We start from the raw sequence: 7018 nt of genomic DNA, 5'->3' as shown, positions 1-7018 counted from the left end.
TTCTCTAAATACATGGTCATATAATCTGCAATGGGGGTTAATGGTGTTTACTCATTGTCTCTTCTTATTGCTTAAATTTCTTTTTCTTGTTTTATTATTGTCAGCATTTCTAGTACAATAATAATGATGATAATGGACATCCTTATTTTACCAATGATTTTTTGGGGAAGGTTTTTAATTTATCCCCTTTATACATAATCTTCATTCTTTGTTTTAGATACTAATCATTTTAGGAAAAATTCAATTTTTCATTTTCTTTTGAAAGAGTAAAATTAAAAAAAAATTTTCAGTGCTCCAATCTCAAAGACTTCCCTAAATGCAGAAGCATGAAACCATTTACTTCATTTCTCTCACTATCAATACTCTCTGAACTTGTTTAATTATCTTTCTTTAGAGTTTTATAAGTTCAAATTGAAGCTCCTTTCTTTAGTAAGAATAACCCCTAGTGTTCCCTTTTTGCTAAATATCTGATTTGTTCCTTTATATTGGGGATACAAATACTTAACCCATTTAACTTCACAGAATATGTTACAGGAGACTCAAAATCATCTTCTTTGCTTTGTAGAATATATTTCATTTTTACTTTGATTCTTCCCAAATGACAAGTCATATTGCTCAAATCTGATTGATTTTCTTTGGGAAATGAACTTTTTTATTGATTGTCTACAATATGTTGTTTGGTGTAACAATTCTTAAATTTGACAGTGTATTTCTTGGTTGGTTTTAGACTTAGAATTTCATTTGCTGTCTTACAGAGCTATATTATACTACTTTCTTCTAATATAGCTAGGCAAGTATAATTTTCCAAGTTACGTTTTTTAGTGCTTTCCCTCCCCATCTTATTTTTTTTTATTGAAAAGCAGAAGTTAGTAACCTGTTTTAAGGTTGCAAATAAAGACTTGCACTTCTCATGAAAAAAAATGAAGAGATTGTATTAATTTTTATATAATAGTAATGACTATTTTCTAATTCTGTAACTAACTGATAGGAAAAATATCACTAAGTAATCAAATACTGGAACAAGTGAGCATCTTTAAATAAATGAACATCTGCGTTTAATTTTACTAAATAAAACAGATTATGTCCTACAATAATCTTTGTAACACACTGTAATATTTGTACCACACTGTAATAATCATAAAGTTATGTAACTCCTATCTACAAACTAAAACCTAAATGTACCTGACATGTCAAAATTAACATAATAAAATTCACTGAGGAAACAGTAAAATATCAGGTTATCTTTCAATAAGATCAGTCACAATTCCTTTATGTCCATGGCAACTATTGCCTTTTAATGCTTGTATTAGTGTGTAAAAAACAATATACTCATTATATGCAGAAAAAATTATCAAGCACTGCTCATTAAAGTATATGGCTAACCTTGAGAAATTTTGTGTTTTTAAATTTTTGATTAAGTGATTAAAAATAAAACAACCAACAGAAACTTGCCTATCCCATTACTCAGTAAGAATGTTCTATAAAATGCCAGCTAACTAACATATAACTTAGCTGAGTCAGACATTTCCCAAATACTGACCACTCCAATTTTACTGATATATCTAAAACATTCTGAAAAAGTTTAGGGAAAAAAAAAAGTGAACTTTTAAGAGCAAGGCATTGTGTGATACACAGAATGTCAAATTTTTTCAAGTTGTCTAGAGAAACAGTTCTATTTAAATGATTGATCATCAGTCAAGCTGCAAATATACACCTTCGTTATGTGAACACACAGGTGCGTGTCATGCAAGAACCGAGGATAATATACCAACAACTGAAATGATTAAGACCTGGAATCCTCAGTAATTTTACTGATGCTGGCAAGCTGATGGATAACCCACCCATTGTGTTTGATTTGCTGGCTATGGCAATCTCTGGTAAGATTTTGGAGAAGGGGGCTATTTCTGTTCACAGAACGTCTGTCACTCTGTTCTTTTATCCAATACAGTGATTCCTAAAGTGGGCCCCCTGGTGGGTGCTGCAGTGATCCAGGGGGGCAGTGATGGCCACAGGTGCATTTTATCTTTCCTATTAATTGCTATTAAAATTTTAAAAATTAATTTCCAGGGGGCTAAGTAATATTTTTTCTGGAAAGGGGGCAGTAGGCCAAAAAGTTTGGGAACCACTGATCTAATGGGTGGGACAAAAGCTCTTGATGAAAGCTGAATGAGCTGCAAGAGTGCAACATAACACTGAATATGTTTCACCATTTCATTCTGTACTTCCACTCTTTCCATTGCCATTCTCCAATCAAGATTTTCCCCTCAGTAGGACATGGCAGCCAGAAGGAAGTCTGAGAGAAGGATGGTTTCTGGATTTGAAGTTTTTCATTCCTCTATTTCCCATTTACCACCTCCAGACCTAGGACTTCTTGCTTTATGAAATTCTTCAGTCTCACACTAGCTTCCTTAAGGTTTTGAGAGTAATTATAAAACAACATGCTGGGATGTTTAGTTAGAAGGTTTCCCAAAGGACTGGTTTTCACTTTGATAATGATTGATCCACCTGGAGGAAAGCATGGGGGAGGAGTAATAAATTAACTTCTTCCATTGGAGATTGGGCAAAGCAAGATTCACTAGGATTAGCAAAACATTCCAGGGAAACTGGGAACTGGGGAAAAGGCAAAGGTCATGGGTAGTAGGAGATTCTTCACTGCTGTCTTCCTCTTTTACTTTTGCTGAAAATTTAGTGTCTCTGAAGTCAACGTGAATCCATTCATCATCTTCTTTTTCACTAAGTTCTCTTCTTTTTCTGAAGTGCTCTTGATTTCACTCACAAATATACTATTCAACCTCTAGAACAATGTTAAGGCAAGAATGAGACTTTGAGTTCTTTAGTTGAAATTTCAAAACACAGTCTTCTTAATTAGCCCAATGGCACAGACATGAAAATAAAGTACATAAATTCTTATTTGATTAAGGTATGAAGCATGAAGTCATTGTTCTCAAGCTAGCTTAGGAAACTATAGCCAAGGATTGAGGAACTAGAAGGGTGCTGGTCCAGTGTCCCCCAGACCTTTGAGGTAGCTGTGAAAGGTAGGGCATGGGGAGCAAGTCGTCTTCCCTCTCAGCATCCTGAGCAGCTACTGCTGCTCTCTCTCTGGCTATGTAGCCCAAACTATTTTTTTTTCCTAGAAGATACATACTACTTAACATTATCGCTTCGGATCCTTTTGTAGCACAATCAAACCTGTTTCTCTGTTCAATTAATTTTAATCACCTTGGAATCTTTGCATTCTAATTTTATCATTCTATTTTTCAGAGAAGTTGCTGTTTTGGAGAGCATCTTTATTCATCATTCTAATAACTTTATTCTTTTATGAGATTTGGTTCTTGACAATTTTCATTTCCATATTTATTTCTTTGACTTCTCTGTTTAATTGTTATTACTCTTTTCAACCTTTTTAGAGCTTCTCAGAGGTGTTTCGTCATAATTGTTTCTGGGGCTCATCTTACTTTCTAGAGGTTTTGACCAAGTTTCATTTGCTTTTAAATGCTTATTCGTTACAATGGATCTTTTTATGGATTGTTTGCTCATTTCCCCTCTTTCATCAAACTTAATTCATCTTTATTAATCTGCCCACTGCTTTTCTTTTAGTGTTCTTATTTATAATGATGTGCCTTTGCATCAGTCATTTCCCTTCTATACTATTTAGCTTCATAAGATGTCCTTTATTGCTATGTTTCCCTCCCTTTCCATGCCCCTCCCCAACTCCTGTTTTTTTCATTATCTGTAATTTCTAGGCTTTTGGAGTTGAGCAAGATCTATGGGCATCAAAGAATGGAGATGAACAGTCAGATAAGTGTCACAGGATGACAGAGAAACCTCAGCTAAAAAGCTCGAAAATGGAATTCTTTTATGGGTTGAACAAATTTTATCACTCTGCATAGATAGAGGAAATCATGTACAGATGAATGGATGGCCAACAGTTGTGTTTCAGAAAGGTACTGACATCCCCCAAACAGAGGGCAGCCATATGGGATCCAGAAAGCACAAAATAAACAGACCATACAACTAGGGAACGTCTACTGACCAGGCTGATGAGTGGGAACAATCCCTCTACTGCCGGAAGATCTGCTTATAAAATGCAATTATTTTTTCACTGGTGGAAGAGAATTATGCCATTAACAAGAGTTGCCTCTTCCTTAGTAGTGAATGGTGTGATGTCTTTTAAACATCATAGAAATTCTCTATTCTGCATGATGTGGGATCTAGTGTTGAAACCAAGATTGGGCCTCGTTTCAATGGTCAGAGATCCTCGTAGAATAATAGTGGGCAGAACTCATCATCAGAGTGGAGCAGTGAGGTGGCTAGAAATTCTGGGCTCAAACCTGGGCCTCGGACACTACCTAACCATGTGCCCCTGGGCAGATCATTTAACCTCCATCACTCAGTCCTTACTGCTTTTCTGCCATGGAACTGATACTAAGTATCAATTCTAAGATGAAAGGTAAGGATTAAAATTTTAAAAATTAAAACAAAAAAAAAAGAACTTAAGAGTTTCAGTTTAGTGGTTTGGAGTTAATAGAAGCAGAGTTCTGTTGTATTAGTTTGGAGCCGTCATCTCATCATCCAGACTAATTGGAAGTGCTCTCTAGGACTCTTTGCACACTTACATTTTTGCCCAGGGACCTACGTCTAGGAGAATCGTCTACTGGTCTAGTCATTAGGACCCAACTAGGACCCATGTCCAAGTCGTGCTCAGGGCTGGGTTCATTATACTACCCAGTGAGTCACTGATAAGGACCAAGTAGAATTATGGTCAGTGGGAATCTGGTCTACAGGTGGGGGGGGCCTGTGGCACACATAGCTTGTAACTAAAGGAAAAGGCATAGGTTTGGCTTCAAACCCAGAGCCTCGGAATGCCTTACTCATGGTCCAGGTCCAATGGAGCTATGGCCTTCAATGTGGAGTTCTTACCTTAATATCTGAGATCTCCGAAAGATGAGATCCAGAAGCCTAGGCCTCGAGAAAGGATTAGCAGCATTTTGATTATGAGCACCCTGCAAAATGGTGACGTAGGGGATTATAACCCCCAAAATGAACTTCATTCCATTGCTCAGGTCTGGTCTCTTTAGTGGCCTGGGTTTCTGAGGCCAAGGTAGGCTCATTTTTTTGAGCTGCGGCTAGTGATGGTGGAGGTTGGTGGTTAGGGCCTACTACAGTGTTGGGGTGATGCTTATAGACCTATTTTGGGCCATGGGGGATTGTTGTCCTGATAATCAGGTGTAGATATTTACCCTTTAGGTGTTACTACTGATGAGGCCTAATGGATCAATGCCACTGGAGGCCTCTGTCTGTCGGATTAGGCCCTGTGGAGTTGTGGCCTGGTTGTTTAGAGCTGGAATAGCCTTAGCTTCATGGTTGCTATAAGGAACCTTATAGTTAAAACTTAGGAGATCCTAAGTGTCTTTGACATTAAGAGCCTCCATTATATGGTCAGTGCCTATGTGGTGCCTATGAATAGTAAAAAGATGGTTCTGGTCCATATTTCCATTTACTGGAAAATTCTTAGGCCATGATCCCAGGGGACCTTGAAGGCCTTGGCCTAAGGTTTGGGATCTGGTGAAAGTACAGCTGTGGCCCTCCATCCACATCATGGTACAGAAGGCTTTCAGTTTTGACCTTAGTCCTGTGCTTGGGGCTGGATGGATAGGCAGGCCATATTCTAAAATGCTGCTCAAGGCATGTCACTGAAGAGCTTCCAGTAGGGAAAGGTCAGAAAGTTTTCCATTCTAGGCTTTGACTTGGACCCAAGGGTTCAGATGTTTTCAAATCATTGACACCACTGTCAAAAAGGAATCCACATTCCTTGAACAAAGTTAGTCCAGTGCCCAAGGTTGAAATGCTACAACTCAGCTCAGGATCTGAGATATGAGAAAGTCCACTTTAGTCTGGTGTCTAGGGCTTATTGACCCATCTGTGACCCTAATCTGGGAGTCAGGGCAATAGTTTCAGTTTTGAAACTATAGTCCATGCAAAGGCCAAATTCAGCACTGAGGTCCAAACTAAAGGAAAGGACAAGACTGAGGCATCTAACTGGTGTTTGTATTAGAGGGATGCTTGAGCCATATCCTTTTTTATTCAAATATGCTATAGTCCATTTTTTTACTTCTAATCTCAATTCTGCTCAGCATCAGAAATAATTTCATTCAAGTATTACTTTTCCTACCTATTTGGTATGTAAACTCATTTAATCTCTCAGTGTTCCAAGCAACTCTTGAAGAGTATAAATTGCAGAAGAGTTGTCAATCAGCATTGGCAAAGGGAGCTGTCTCTCTGGGAGCTCTGTATAGAAACGAAATCCTAAGATTGGCACAAAAAGTTCATAAATCTTGCCTGGGAGCATACACTACACAATGGAGGCCAAATGTTGGAGGGACAAGGAAAGGAAAGAGTTATATGGTAAGGAAGAGGTGCTATCTGTTTCCACGAGACTGCTGATAGTATTGACTTGGTATGGTGACTGACCAAAGGCTTTTAGGAGCATATGGACCAAGGCTGTTTCTGATGAAGTGACTGTGTGAAAGCAAAAAAGTATACTATACATCCCCCAAATAAGAGAAGGGCAACCTTTAGGGAGCAGAGTCTGAAAAAAAGTATTATGTTACATTTGTCAAAGATCTATAGAAGAAGAGGATAAACACAAGTACTGTGATCTTGGAGGAAACATCTCCTCAGATAAGGAAATCTTTGTGACCAAAGAAATAGTCTATGGGGCTCTATCAAGAAAAACCTTCAGGCTATAGTTTTATTCTTTTATTTACTGGCAAAAATATGAAGAGCCAGTCTGATTCCATCTTGAAAGCAGTCTCTTCTGTCTAAGAGACTGTTTGTTAATCATAGAGAAAATACATTTTCCCCCCAAGAACAAATTGGATTTTTATCTACTCCTGTGACTTCAGATCTTCCTATTCCTTCCCTCTGCCCATTTCTTTTCTGCTATAGAATATCAATGATTGACTGTTTATCCTAAATCAGCCTCAAAAGTTATAAAAACTCTACGTGTGCCCTAAGA

At 37.7% G+C, this 7018-nt stretch overlaps 1 pseudogene; it reads right to left on the bottom strand.

The window, feature by feature from the left end:
* Positions 1–1799: 1799 nt before the first annotated feature.
* Positions 1800–5111, bottom strand: LOC123241591 (annotated as a pseudogene).
* Positions 5112–7018: the final 1907 nt, after the last annotated feature.

This window comes from Gracilinanus agilis, chromosome 3, assembly GCF_016433145.1.
Source record: "Gracilinanus agilis isolate LMUSP501 chromosome 3, AgileGrace, whole genome shotgun sequence".
Classification (NCBI taxonomy): Eukaryota; Metazoa; Chordata; class Mammalia; order Didelphimorphia; family Didelphidae; genus Gracilinanus; species Gracilinanus agilis.
This window is presented reverse-complemented; position numbering and strand designations above follow the sequence as displayed.